The following is a 15948-nucleotide window of genomic DNA, read 5'->3' as shown; positions in this document are numbered from 1 at the left end:
AGATTTAACCAGTGAGTTTAGGCATGTTCACAATGTTTCACAATAACTTTGATATTGTGAAATATATTTAACTGAAAACTGAATGCAAAATAAATCACACAATATTTTCACTTTACAGTTCAGTAACAGTGATGTTGGAAATAAAGTGGACAACACTATTCATTAAACACTTATTTAATGTATTCAGATGAAAATTTACAATATTAACAAATTATTCACAAGCAGTGTTTTCAGAGCCCCCAGTTACACTGTTTTAATCAGAACACTAACATTACAGTGTAGAAAAACAAGTCAAATCTAATTCAGTAAATTTTTATTAAACTAAGCACAATCAAAACCTATCACAAAAGGTCAAAGCATCTCTAGCAGAAGTGACAGTGCAATGAAGCAGATGAACAATTTCTTACCAATGTTTCAAGAACAAGCTGGATCCTCGATGACTCTACAAGGGGAAAGAAGAAATGGTTTACTGAAAAGTTCTTAAAAAGCAGGATTTCATATTATACCATTTCTTTAAACCACTGGTTCTCAAACTTTTTATACCAAGTACCACTTCAGAAAATATTTGTTATTAAATATTAAGTTGCACCATAATGACCAACATTACATTTCAGCAGCGTAGTAGGCCAAACTATTCAGCTACAGGTCTACAGTTAAAAAATGAGGCAGTTTTATTCTAATAAGAATATTAATTGTTGTCAGACACTTTACCATGTTTGAACATTAACACTACAACTGTGCTTACATACACAGGTAAATGAAAAAAAAAGTTTAAATTAAAATGTAATTTTAAATGTAATTATGTAACAAAAGTTACAAAACTGTACTGTACTTTAACTGTAACATACTTAAATGTGCAAAAAAAAAAAACTTACTCAAAGATTAAGTTAAAATATATTAACATTAATTAGTTTAATTTAGTGATTCACCTGCATAACAACTAGAGGGGGCCTGACACTTTGAGAACCATGGCTTTAAACAATCCTTTCTTTTTTTTTTCATTTTCATTAATTCATTAAAATTATATTACTTAAATACCGACATTTGCACTTATATGTTGCAGAAAACACTTTGAAACTATTATAAGAATACAAACATATATAACACACCTAATGCATGGGATTCATATCAGGAAAATATGGGAAAATCTCTAAAAGACAGACATTAACACATAACTCACCAGCAACACATTAGGTGAGCATCTAACTTGATAATCTGTGATAAAGCAATGTAAAAATAGACACACGGGTATTTATTTATCTGCAGGTTACATGTCCTTTAAACTACCCATTTGTAAACTCTGGTAATACTTTACTATTTTCAAAAGATAATAAAGATAACGTTAGCGATTTTCTTACCTCATTTTGCCAGGATGTTTTCAGGACCTCGCAGAACACCTGACCCTTCTTGTGTTCACAGTTTTTGTTCTCCATTGACATGTCACGACTCAAATTCGCTCAAAATAAATAAAAAATGTACAGGCAAATATGAAATAATTCGGGACCGACCGAGCAGTAAATTATAACGAGCAGCAGCTCACAGTTAGCCGCCTCACTCACAGAAAGACGACAATAACGGTCATATTTTTAAATGTAGAAAAGCGCGAACCGATTCATTGTCCAGTTTCCTGAATGACAGCCAGATTAACCAATCATGATAGAAGTAATAAAATAAAACTACCAATGGGAGTTGTTTCAGTGTGATAAAGCAGCGAAATGTATAGTTTTATTGTTGTTAATGATGATAATATTTAACATATACCTTTAGATTTTAGAATAGGTATCATGACTAAAATATTTTTAAATGCTATTAAAATAATAATTAATTTAAATAATTTAATATAAATAATTTAAAAGCTTGTTAACCTTTTTCTACCATTTAGCATTAAACATTTTTAACGTTGTTTCATTAAAACAACTGACCTTATTTCAACCATATTTCAATGTTGAAAGTTGGTCATGTGCTGGAAGTTTTTCAACAGTTCATCTTTAAACGTTGAATCAACGTTGTTTCAACATTGAAACCACAACTGACCTTATTTCAACCATATTTCAACTTTGAAAGTTGGTCATGTGCTGGATGTTTTTCAACCATTCAGCTTTAAACGTTGAATCAACGTTGTTTCAACGTTGAAACCACAACTGACCTTATTTCAACCATATTTCAACGTTGAAGGTCGGTCATGTGCCGGCTGGGTAATATGGTCATTCGGAGGCACAGATGATTATTTTGCAAGAGGATCTTTCGAGAAGGAAATAAAAAACTTAATTGGTACTGGTGCACTTTTTTGTGCCGTTTTATTCCAAAGAGAAATTATTTTAAAATGCCTGGATGATGCACTTATTTAAATCAAAAGGTTAAGTGGTTAATACAGAAGTTAAAACTCAATAGTTGCGGCTTTCTTTAAGGGAGGGTGAGGGTTTATCATACTCCGATGTTGTAATAACCTAATTAATTTCATACAATAGTTAGTTTGCATGCATCATTTGGGACAACAGCTACTGTAATTCTCGCCACAGGCAACAAACTGCGTCACGGCATTGGTAAAACTAGAGTGATGTTGCCCCCTGTCTGATTTAGGACACGAAACACTTGTTGACTATGATGTAGCTGAAAAGAATTCTGTAGATGCCACAGTACTGTTTACTTTAAAGTTTACAAAAATGGGCCACAGACAATGATATCAAGCCATAGAGCAAAAGCCAAATGGGGCTGCAGAATCATAAAATGATAACTGTATTAAAATTAAAACTTTTCTTAATACAGATACACAAAGAAACTTTGATGTAAAATTGCATTTCATATTTTAATTGGTCTCCTCACCAACAGTTGTTTTCATTGTTCTGACTTTTGGAATCACAACATTAGTCGGTTCATTATTTGACACTTTCTGTCAATAAATGAAGTAAAACTAAAATAGGCTTTTTCATCGTTACACGAAGAATGCCACAGGAAATATTTTACGTAGGTGGCCTTGGAGGCAAAAAAGGTAAATGTGTCAGCTGAATAAATAGTCAGTTATTATCCCAAGTCAATTTATTTCCTAGGTGCCTTACGGTGGCGTCAGAACATAAGAGATAGTAAACGCAGTGCACTTCGGGTATGCAATGTCAAAATCAGTCGACTTTTTAAACCTTCTATATTGCAGGAGTTATTCTGCACTAAGAAAGTGCTGAACTTTGAGCGCCAGGACCCGGAAGCGTGTTATTTCATTGTCACATGGCTTGAAGATTTCAATAACAACAAAAAATGGCGACACTCACGTTGTTCGCTGTAAGGCTTGCTGCGTCATTAAAAATATTCACGTAAACAAGGGAGTTCAGCGTTGAAAATGCAGGTTAGTACTTTTGCAATCGGTAGAATAGTACATATGTCTAACTGTGATAGTGATATTATATTAGTTTTTAATGTTTGAAGTATGTGGTTGTTGTTGCCGTGAGAGGGGTGTGTGCGCGCGCTCTTGGGCGTTAGCGCGCATCAGTAACGTTACAGTTCAATAAGACAAGTCTTAAGATATCCGACAATTTAACGAATCGACAAAACAAGTAGAACAACTGATATACAGTTAGAATATTACAGTACCTGTTGTTATATTATATGACATGACCAAGTAATACCGTTTCGTGTATTAACTTATGTATAATTGATTGTATACAATACTGACCTCATGGCGTTCTAACGGGCTTTTTGCTCAAACACGACTTGTATCCATGTATAGTTTATACATTATATTGCTGGAATATTCCTAACATAAATCATTCAATGTAAAACTGCACTTTTATTAAACATCAACATTTTTCTATCAGAAGTCGCAACACACTATAACAGCTAATATATTCCCAGTTTAACCTATTTAAATGTTTTTCTCTCCTATTTTTTCCCCGAAACAGCCGGTAAAGGAATGTTAGGCAGATGTTTTGTCATTATTTGGCAGGCGTTTCCACTGTCCTGAGATGGCAAACATGACGCGCTGATGGAGTTGTTTACAAGAAGAGATTCGCATGGAGGGCGGGGGTGTTGTGGGCGGGGTTTGCGGGATGATGTGGGAGGAGCCAAGTGCTTGCCAAACACGAGAGCCAAGTATAGAAGGTGGAGTTAGAGTTACCATAACAAGTCTGTCGTCACCGGGGTGGTGTGTATTAATAATTCAGGCTCAAAACGAAGGTATTGAATTTTCCGTTGTCAGATTGACAGCGGAGTTGACATCTAATGGAGTGTATCATATTAAAATATGACATCAAGTCCAATCATGATATTATAATTTCTACTTAGTATAAGTTATGTTTCTTCAATGATTGCATATACTCATTCCTATTATACGCACAGCTGGAAATTTCATATTAAAACATTAAACATTACATATTGATCTGATATTTATTAAAGTGATAGTTGTCATCCCAGAATGAACACGGACAAGAGGACGTGTGAAGAAGTACCGCCCTGGCTCTGCTTGATGTGACAGGCTGCCCTGGTTCAGTTATCACAGTGCTGATGCTGTCCATCTTAAAGGTACAGTACTGTGATAACTGAAGGATGGCTGCCATCTTGACATCTAGACTCACACAAATATTTTTTTTTAACAGGTGAGAAAGAGGGAAAAAAAACAGGAAAACAAACAGCATAATAAAGTTACGTACAGAGAAATCTCTTCTGAATACTCTTTTAATAATAAACTGTCAAACTGTTGGTTGCATTTTAATTTAATATATATAAAATAATTCACATTATGGTAGCTTGTCATCAGTGTAATGTTAAATTAACCTCCTAGGATCTAGCAAAAAGTTTTTGACATTTATTTTGACATTATGTTGTTGTTTTGGGAAATAAAAAAATCATTAAAATATTATTAACTTTTCACTCATGTTTTTTCCTGTAAACATCACGACTATAAAGAAAATTAAGACAGTATTTCAGTTTGCATTTCATTTAATGTTTTCTACAGTTTTTTTGTTTTTGTTTTTTGTTTGTGTCCTCTTTAACATTTGTTTTATTCATTTATTTATTTATTTTAGTTTATGAAGGACTTTTTTATTATTATTTATGCTTTGTATTTTATGCACACTACTATACATTAATTATTTACCTTTTTTTCAGTATTTTGGCACATAAATATCCTTTTCAAATAGACACATGTAATCAAACTTTGAACAGGCTTTAGTTTCTATGTTTATAACATTGTACATCCTTATTTATTATGCAAATTTGTGTAAATATTAGCGAAATGGGAATTCCCATCCTTTTACATATATTACCATTTGTTTTAGGCCAACTTGCTACAAAAAAAGAAGATGTTTACTTACATAAAACAATCTGAAAACCAAACAAACAGAAGTAAAAAAAAAAATAATACCTACTTTTCTGTTTCCATAAAATTGTGCTGAATTGTGATGTCAGACATTTAAAAGCAACAAAGAGAAAGATGTCGTGCCCAAACCCCAAACATTTAGAATCTCTGAAAAGTGCAATAAGTCAATTAAAATGGGCATGTACTGTAGGTTTTTTTTCTCCAGAAATCCATTAAAAGCCAGTGGTTTCTGCAAAGGAAGAAATTGAATTCCTCTGTTCTAGGAGGTTAATATATTGAACAACATTGTGTACAAGAACAAATAATATATGATGTATAAATTATAATGGAGTTACTGAAAACTTTTTTTGTGTGTTCATACCATTTGGACGTAAACCAGAAGATTTAAAGTATAGTATGATACATGTTGTCTGCCCTTTTTGTTATAATTACAGAAATTTTCCCGTGATGTAGTAATTTAGATTTAGAGACATTATGCTCTGTCACTTGCCCCTTGTTAAATCAGCCCTTTTAACTCGAGTCATCTGAACATTTTTAGAATCATTTAGTAAGGTGAGTAAGTGGTTTCTGTAATGTTGTGATACATGAACATGCAGTTATACATATATATTAAACAACTTTTTAAAAAAGTTTCAGAGAAAACAATAAATTGTTTTGTCATCTGAAGAGCTGGGTCATTTTCAATTTGATGTTTACATGTATTTGGGAAATCCTCTTATCTAAATATTTGCTGAAGTTCTTTCTTCAGATGAAAAACGCATAATAGCTTTTAGATGAGTGCTTGTGGCAGTATTGCACGTAGACTCATAACGGAGCAATTATAGCCTATGACTCATCCGACGATAGGAGTTTCCAACTGGACTTTTCCCTCCAGGGTTTGTTTAAATATCATTGTCAACATATCTTAACGCATATTATTTGACATAAAGATTTATTATTGCAAATAATTCTGACATGGCTGGCAACATTTATGGAAATGTTTATCATGTATAGACAAAAATATATTTAATAGTAGCATTTGAACTGACATTTTACTCTTAAAACCTTTAAAACTCCAATACACACAGTCTAATATTGTTTCATAAATCTACCCGAACTTCTGTTGAACTTATTGATCAGCCACATTCTCCCAATGTGCTCTGCAGCCCACAGTTTCTGGCAACTCATATGATGCTGAGGACGGGAAGTCCCTCCCTTTCACGGCAGGCTTAAACCTCATGGTCTTAAAGACCAACACGCTCAGACTTTTTTTGCTGATAACTATTTTAAAACAAACTCTACCTGTAAAGCGGAAACAGCTGCTGCATTAACTTAATGTTTATGATTAGGACGTTATGGCCAAAAATAAGCAACAATAATGAAATGTAACTGTAAATGTTAATACTATTTTTTATTTGCATTTTATTTCTGAAGTCTAAATTGTGAACATATTTATTATGAATCTCTAAAACATCTTTTACAGTGTTGGACAGTTACTGTTTTTATAGGCAAGATAACTGCAGTATATAAGCGCTTTTAAATGAGAAGCATAATAATGGTTATTTAGCAGTAATTGTTTAAAATATGAATCAATAATTAATGGTTGCTATAACAAGCCATTTAAAGTGGTCATGTGAAATACTATTTAATGGACATCATTTAATCAAAATATATATTTAAATAGTAAATATTTAACGAAAGTAAAATCAGCGTTTAAAGATCTCCATTTATTATGATTATATTCATTTTCAAAACATTTGAATCGTTGGACAGAAACAAATGTGGACTATGTATAAATTTGTTTGGGTAATTTATGGATTTATGTTTACATCACAGCAATAAACTCTAAGGAACGCAAGTTTAATCGCATGCATAATATTAATTTATCTTTTAACTATATACACAGAGGCAATGGTGTGCCACAACAAAAAAATCCACTATTTACTCTCTCCCTAAGGGTTAAAGCCATTGGTACAGCATTTGATTGACAGCCGGATGAGCCAATAAGCGGCATGTGCTAGACCTCGTCGTTACCCTATTTTCGGGAATGTGTTCGACGCTTGACAGGAAAGGTTAGTCGATCATGAAGACTGAAGCACGGTTTGTACCACTGTGAAGTGAAGTTTGTTTTGAAAATAAATCTCGTGGAGTAAGCCTGATACTATCAGAGATTATTTTGAAGTTAAATTGCGAGCGCTTGACATCAACAAAATACCAAGAGGAAGTGTTCAAACGTCTGTAATGATCGAAATTAAACGGAAGTAGCTTTGCCTGACGAGGTAAGGACGAGGGCCGTAACTCTTTACATCCTGTCACTGTATGTTTGGGGGTCTGGTTGTATGTCTGTCTTTTCTGTTTTTTCATGTGCTATGTTAGTAAATATTAAGTCGTTAGACGCTTTGTTGTCAGTTTGTGTGGTTGCAGGAAAGTATCTCGATCAAAGTGTTACAAGGAGTAATTTGCCTCATTATGTAGTGTATAATCGTTTATCTTTGGAATTAAATTGTAAATAGAAGTGCCGTTAACTGCACACTATTAATTGATTTTAATCTTAGTTTGACTGATAATGGATGCTGTACAGACTGCTTGATTGCTGTAGGATATTGAAAAAAATATATATATTTTAAAGCACTCCTAGTTAGAACTTCGCTATTTTGAAGTCGTAAGAAAGATCACTTGTTTTTTATGTTATTGTTTCTAATTTTCAAAAGATGTATATATTTGTTTTGATGTCTTTTGTCATGCGCTGACAGTACAGTAATGGTTGAACTTGTTGCTGCCGTGACTGCAGTTTTGTCGATAGAAGTTTGAGCGCCTGAACACATTTATCACAAACTGTAGATTTGCTAAACAAATGTGTTTGGGGTTGCAGTGTATTTGATGTGCTTTCTCGAGATCGACCGATGCTGATTATTTTTATGTTCATATGCAGAAGATTGCTTACTCTTGAATTTCACACAATAATAGAAAATGAACAAACAAGCAATATACTACAATTATAAACGAATAATGCGAATAAATGATTTATTAATTTTAGTGTAAGTGTCATTATATTTATGTTAAGTAGTTTTCTTTCTTTTTTGGGGGGGGGGGGGCAGGCAATGTGTTTAAAAACTTGATAATACGGATGGTTTTTAAAAGCTGTTAACTAATTAAGTGTGAGTGTTTAAAACTGTAATTAAAGTAAAAAAATTATTCACATATGTTGTTCAAACATATTATATCTGTATCTACTGCTGAGCTATTGAATTGTGGTTGTTTTGAATTTACATTTTTGATGATTTCAAAGAGAAACATAAAATTCCCATAAAAAGCAAAAATACATCACGTAAACATTTCTAGGTAAAAGTGGGACCACAACAATACAGTGCTTTTAGTTGCGTACTGTTTGATTAAGTCATCAGGACAATTTGATACTGGTAGACTGATCCAATATGGACATGGAATGAATATGTGGGAGATATTCAGTTCCTATAGAGGTTTTAGTGGGGAATCCCCATCTAAAAACCTAACCAAAAGCCATGTTCCTCACCCCATATCAAAAGATTTGGTCATTTTTTGATAATTTGCTAAAATGGTCAAAATTTTGATATTTCTGAAAGCCTGTATTAAATTATAGTGCTACTAACCACTTTAAATATGACTTACTATTTCATGATGTCATCCCTTAAGGACTTAAGGCAGCTGCTTATTAATTATTTGATAAAACCTTGTCAAAAAACTTTCATTTTCATTAGAGTATTGATCACTCTGAAGCTCTTTCTCATCCTGATGTTGGTTAAATAGTCTTGACAAGAGCCTGTTTCGGATATAACTGGTGTCTGTACAGAACAAGAAAAAGAACAGAAAAAACAACAATGTGAAAGCAGATTGCGAAGTGAAGTGGCTTTAGTCATATTATTGAACTGAGGGCAGAGAGAAGTGGCGAGATCGAACCAGATCTAACCTTTGCTGAACATTGCGAGTGACGTTTCCCTTTAGAATAGAACATGTTGTACAGTATGGTGTTCTGAAACGTGTCATGTTATTGTGGGTTAATGAGGCCTTCATGACAAGAGCCACTACTAAATATTTAAAAATATGCCACATAAGGTATTTAAGCTGGCAGAGGCAGTTTTCAACAAAGAATATGACAGCCAAGTCATATTATGCCTCCATATGTGTCAAAACATAACATAAAGAGACTTGGCTCTTGTTATAGCAAGCTGCAGAATAAAATGTTGATGAGTTTTTATTTGAAAATAAATTAAAGATGTAATGTAGGCCTTGATAATCAGTTAATGGTCAAATAAGGTTCTAGTTGTTTACAGCTAAAAATTAGGCTACTTTTGTAAGACTGATGTCAGAAATTTATCATGGTAATCATGCAGAAAAATAACCCAAAAGCAGTGTGAATTTGATTTGATAAATAAAAAAACATTACATATTATTACAGGGTCAGGTAAAATGATATAATTAAAGACTAGAATGTAATTAACATATAATAACCCATTTACACACAATTGATATATAATTATATCTTCATAACAAAAGAAAGCTGTCCATGAAAACTAAACTTACCTCTGTTTTAGGTTCATCTGAAAAAGGTTTCATGTAGTATTAAGAGCCTGCAAACAGGATAAAACAGTTAAAGCAGGTCCCCGCACACGCCTTTGATGTACTCAAGCAGTCTGCCAGCAGAACATGCGCAGGGTCTAAAGCAGCGGAGGAACAGTGTTAACAATGGTTTATCAGAGAGCAGCACGTCAACATCTCAGGAAGTGAGGCCACTGTCAAGTGTACAGAAGAATGACATTGTGAATCGCACCGAAACAGGTGGAGACAGCTTGGCAGGAGAATAGCAAACTTGGAGCTTTATCCCTGATAAATTAGGACTGTGTCTTAGAAATGAGAAAGCAAATGGGCTCCACAGGTATCTGAAAAGGAGAACTTATAAAATGCAAGTGAAAAACATTAGAAAGGAAAAGTAACTGAATGGAAAGCCAGTTACCAGCATCTGGAAAGCTTGCTAAGTTTGGCCATTTTACAGACTGTTTGAGGGGGTCAGTAATATTTCTGTTATATAATTGGAGATATCAGCCAAAACAAGGTTCTGCATAAAGGCATAACTGCAGAAAGAAGAACATCAATCACTGATGGATGCTTATTCAAATGCCAAACATGGGTACAAATAAAGAAGGAGGTATTTGACCTTTCTAAAATGTTCATTGTAAAACTAATTTTATTTATTTTTATTTACTCATTTTTTATTAAGGTGTTATTTAATATGTTATATATTTTTCAAATTAAGGTTTAAGGTTATTTTTATTTGTGAAGTATTGAAGTAGTTTTAAACTCTGATGTGTGAGGTTTTATTATAAAGTAATTATTAGTAATAAAATTAAATAAGCAAATGCATAACAGTTGCAAATCACTCAGTACTATGGGCTAGCTGATTTGGGACCAAATGACGGTTGATACTTTTATATTGCTCATAAATTCAAAATATCTTGGTGCAATATATTTTTTTTTTAATCATTTTTAGAATTTTTTCTTTTTAAATAAACAACAATTTTACCAATTATGCCAATACTATGATAGTGTTGAATGATTTCAGTTGTTATATCACACACATATTTGAAAGTTCTAATGACAAAAGAAAAGAAAAAATCCTTTAATGCTCAAAGTAATGGGACACAAATTGGACATTATTATTGAAATACTTTCTGCTCAGGCTGTGAACTGATGAATGTTGATTGCATTTGTGATCTCATTATACTTACACTTCATAAAGCCAAACCACTTTTCTCAGTTTGTTTGCTTCTTGAATTCGCTAAAGCCACTTTAAAGACAAAGGTGGTCATTAACTGGTTCCGATTAGATTTCTTTTTCAGCACAGTTTGTTTTTGCATTCATTTATTTTAGGGAAAGTCCTTCCACATGCCAGCAGGGATCTTGGCATGTAAACACAAATTGACCCACAGGGTCTGGAGAAAGATCCACTGAGTCAAAACCATCTGATTCAGATGCGTACAGCATTCATCTTACCCTTCCTCATGTTTGCTGTAGGATGGGGGGTTGAATTAAATTGCTTCATGTGAGGGCACCTATTGAGAGGACATTGAGTATGTTGTATTTAATTTGATTAGTAATACCATGGTCGGTGTAATGGAGTATCCAGCTAGAGTCAGGACTGTAGCATTTGTTTTGTGATTTTGGACAGTATAATTTTCAAATCATGATGTTGTAACAACATATTATAATTAGAAGATTTAAATTGTGGCCTATTATAATCCATTAGCACTGGGGTCAGATTAAATAATCCACTTTATTTAACAGTTCTGAATCACTGAAGCCCCTTTCACATTGAGATTCTAGATAATACACAGGTAATGTGTCCCGGCAATTGTTCCTGGATCAATGGATTTTGGTTCATTCACACTGCCAGTGATTTCAGGGAATATGTGCGTGCATTCACACACAACCCGTAAAGGTCCCGTAATGACACGTGACATCAGGATGTGACGTGTAATGTACGAGTGGAAAACGCTAGGCACGTTAACTTTAATTGAAGTTAGCGAATGATCTCCGCTTTAGCGCGGATAGTGAGAAGCTAAGTGATTTCTGCTTTATTTCAGTTTGCACATATTTTTTTGTCGCAAACGTTGATCTGCCTTCAAAACACCTGGTAAAAGAGTCGCAGGATAACCTGCGTCATTACTACGACACACCCTTTACGGCATTGGTTCTGGCTTTTGTTCACACAGAACTTGTTCCGGGACTGAACCCAGCAATGTAACCTGGGATCGATCCCGGAATCAATCCCGGGATGTGTTTGCTTTCACACAGAAATCAATCCAGCAGTGTTCCGGCAATTTTCCAGGACCAACGTGCAGTGTGAAAAGGGCTTGAAAGTAGGGCTGCTAGGGATGGGTACCGAGACCCAGTATTAAACTGGCCCCGGGGCTAAATTATGAAAGACCGTAGTATCAGTAAGATCTGACGGTAACGGTTCTGCTTTCGGTGCTGGAGGGAAAAAAATGTATGTACTTCATATCTTTGCTTAATAATGTTATCGTGCACATTTTATCTCCCCAAATATTTCTAATGTGCGATCATATTGAGACGTTTGTCTGTGAGATCTGCGAGATTTCTCATGCGCGCCGGGGACATCAACATTGTTCACGTCATTTAAAATAAATGTAAAATCTCCCTAGTTTGCTAACCTTATGTAGAAGTTCAGTTTATAAAAATATAGTTTATTTCATATGTTTTACATTTATTTGTTTTTTTTTGTATAATAGCTATTTGTTCAAATATGGCTGTTTCTTGCGCTACAAATAATTGTTTTATTAATTTTACATTAAAAAAAGAAATGTTAATTCACAAAGTACCAATAAGAATACCGTTAAAGGACTGGACCGTTAAGCAGTATAGGTAAGAGTAGTAATACCATTAAAACCTTAACGATACCCATCCCTAAGGGCTGCACGATTAATCAAATGAAATTAGTCACGATTGTCATGCACATTTGGTCAGTAAAGCTGGTTCTGTGGTTCGAGTGTTTGAAATAAATCCTTCTGTGAGATATGGCTTCTTACTAGTGTTGTCACAGTACCTATGCTGGACTATACATTAATTTCATCCTAACTGTGTACATATTTAATTCTAAAGGGCTTTTGAATTTTAAAGCCAAGAATAACAGCTAGCAAAAAAATAAAAAAAATAAACAAAAAAAACATAATCATGTTAACCATTTGTACATTCTCTAAAACACATATTTTAGATTCACAATTCATTTAAAAGCCTCTGTCATGTAAAAATAGTAAATAGAATCATTAAAAAATTTTTTACCCTAATGTAAGTTATAGGAGCATTAAATAGTTAATAAAGAAACTTAATTCTAATGCTCATTATATTGGAATTAGCCGCGCTTATTCAAACGATTAACTACTCCAGTAACGGTGTTTATTTAAATCCCGGTTTTGGCTTTCACACGTGCAGTGCTCATGTTTATTCAACGAAGTCAAAGCTTTTTGTTTGTAGCAGTCAGTCTTTATATTTCCCAATGTATGGGAAACACTATGAAACCTACCTACTTGAACTCTTTCATTGTACCTAGCCGTCTGTCTTTAAAGTGTTTTGGTAGTTTGGTGTGTTTCCTTATTTTGATGTCGTCATGTCTCAGTGTTTTTATGAAGAGAGCGCATCTGCGCACCTTTTGGATAGCGCATCAAGAACCGGGTTGACTAGGTATTGGGGTGTAACGGTTCACAAAATTCACGGTTCGGCTCGATACGATACACTGATGTCACGGTTCGGTTCGGTACGTTTTAGATACAGCAAAATGTAAAAACATCTAAACTTTTCAGAATGCCGCAAGCGCACTGCGGGTCATGTGACAAGAACTAGCCAATCAGCTTCATCCTTGTAACAACGTTGAAAGCTCAGCCAAGATGAAGGAACAGCTGATCATAGTTGTATATGGATTGCCATTTTGAAATAAATTTAGTAGCAGAACTACTGCAAGCGATTTTTAGAGCTGCAAATCCATTTATCCTTTGCTGAAATTTCCGCGTCTCATGGAGAGAGCACGTCATTGTTGCTTAGCAAAGGCAGACGCCTCAGGGGTGCTTCTGCCCGAGCGCTTTGGAAAGGAGGAGAAAGACGCGCGACTAGCGTTTTCCACGCGTTTTTAGGCACGATATGTGAACGGCCCCTAAGATGCTCGCTCACTCAGCACGCGCTGATGGCTCGTTGCAAAATGTCTAATGCATTTAACAGACCAGAAATAGAAGATCCTCTAATAACCAACCGGTCTGGTGTTTGGGTGCACTTTGGATTCCCTGTAAGCTATAATGGTGTACCGGTTTTTAAATGCTGCGGGGATAGTTTGTTACATGTATGTTTCTCCTTTTTTTCGTCTTTTCCCAGATACTGACACAATAAGGTGATGTTGGCGTAAATGAGTTGACACGTTTCAAGTATTCCCGCTGGTGTAGCAGATGCGACATACCGTTGTTTTTTTATCCACCACTCTCTTTCCATCACCATTATAGCTTAAAGAGAATCTAAAGTGCACCCAAACACCAGACCGGTTGGTTATTGGAGGATCTTCTCATTTCTGGTCTGTTAAACGCATTGGCCATTTTGCAACGAGCCTTCGGCACGTACTGAGTGAGCGAGCGCCTGACTGAGTAGCCTAACATAAATATATAAGTTGGTGTTTTTTTCTTCTTCGGGGGTGTCAGGGGCATTGCCTGTTACGTCGTTTGGGTTATTGGGCTACCTTGTTGAACGCATATCATTATATTTCTCTTTTTTTTTTTTTAAATATAATTAATTAGTCCAATGAACCGTTCGGTATACATAATGCGTACCGCGTACCGAACCGAAAGCCTCGTATTGAACGGTTTAATACGAATACGCGTATCGTTACACCCCTACTAGGTATGGGTATTCGAAATATCTGATTGTTTGGTTACAATGAGCTCAGAAATGGTTTCCCCTTTCCCCATATTTGTCTCTCTTTTTTTAATCATTTTTGGTATACTGCTGTTACTCACTTGTGTGTGTGTCATCATCTGTTGTTGTCTACTACATTACATTTTCATCTGAAGTCAGCTGTTAGTCAATCCTAAAAATCGAATTACACTTCAAAACATTTTTTTTAAAGGCGGTTTCTGTCATTTTAGGTAGTTCTTATCAATCTGATGTATTTTCAAATTATTATTATCTTTTAATAAGTTTGGTTTTAGTTAGTTATTTTATTGCTATAAAAAACGGGTTGTGGTGTCATAATTGCGATTGGGAATTTGGGAAGCACTACTGCACAGACTCATGCTCCAAATGAATCACTACTGTGCAGACTCTGGCTCCAAATGATGTCATTTTTGCAAGATGACAGCACCCATACTGAGATATTTTGGCTTCACTTTTCTATAGTGAAAGGAAGACACATCATCCATCTTTTTTGCAGTCTATGGTCCCAAGATTTGAGTTCAACACTCACCAGTCCAGTTTGTCAGTTACAATAATAATGACACTGCCTTTCTAAAATATTAGTAGTGCAGAGTAGGGATGGGCATGATTAATCGACGATCGATAATTGATCGTTAAGATTTTCCTCGATCATGTTAATTTGTTATCGATTAATCTAAAGCATTTTTTTTAATCTAATGCAGGTTTCGTTGCGTAGTGCGAGTCTTCAAGCAATTAAATGAATTTCACTGTGTGGCAGCAATTAAATATTTTACCACCATGGGGCAATATTTGACACCCTACTCGGTTATCTGTGATCTTCCGTTTTGATTTCAAAGAATAATCATGAAGATGTCACGGCGAAGTGTGGCGTGGGACCATTTTGATTTAAAAAGCGAACTAGTTAACTGCAAACATTGCGATACCGTGTTTAAGTACAACACGGCCACGACTCAAATGATGTACCTGTGCATCCCGGCAAATTTTCATGAGGCTTTAACCCTTTCGAGTCGATTAACGCATATATGCGTTTTGAGTCATTTTCTCCTGATAACCCCTGATAAATTACACTCTCAGTTTTAATCGTACAGATAAGAGCAATACATCAATCGAATCTGTAAAGGGTCTAGTTTTTTTTGGATACAGACATAATAACAAAAAACCTTTGTGCACTTATAAAATAAAGATAACAAACAAGGTGCGCT

General features: G+C 34.7%; 1 protein-coding gene across 2 annotated transcripts in view; it reads left to right on the top strand.

The window, feature by feature from the left end:
• Window positions 1-3192: 3192 nt before the first annotated feature.
• The window catches only part of LOC113050563 (tyrosine-protein kinase JAK1), a 45471-nt gene continuing 32715 nt past the window's right edge, over window positions 3193-15948 (top strand). Inside the window, exon 1 of one of the 2 annotated variants that reach the window (XM_026213628.1) lies at window positions 3193-3337. The gene's annotated coding sequence lies outside the window, so the exon portion shown is untranslated. Of the gene's footprint in view, window positions 3338-7303; window positions 7564-15948 lie in introns of those variants that run through there. The other variant, XM_026213627.1, reaches the window with a different exon arrangement.

Source organism: Carassius auratus, chromosome 31 (assembly GCF_003368295.1).
Source record: "Carassius auratus strain Wakin chromosome 31, ASM336829v1, whole genome shotgun sequence".
In the NCBI taxonomy this organism is placed as follows: Eukaryota; Metazoa; Chordata; class Actinopteri; order Cypriniformes; family Cyprinidae; genus Carassius; species Carassius auratus.
The sequence above is the reverse complement of the archived record's forward strand: the minus strand, read 5'-3'. Positions and strand labels throughout refer to the sequence as shown.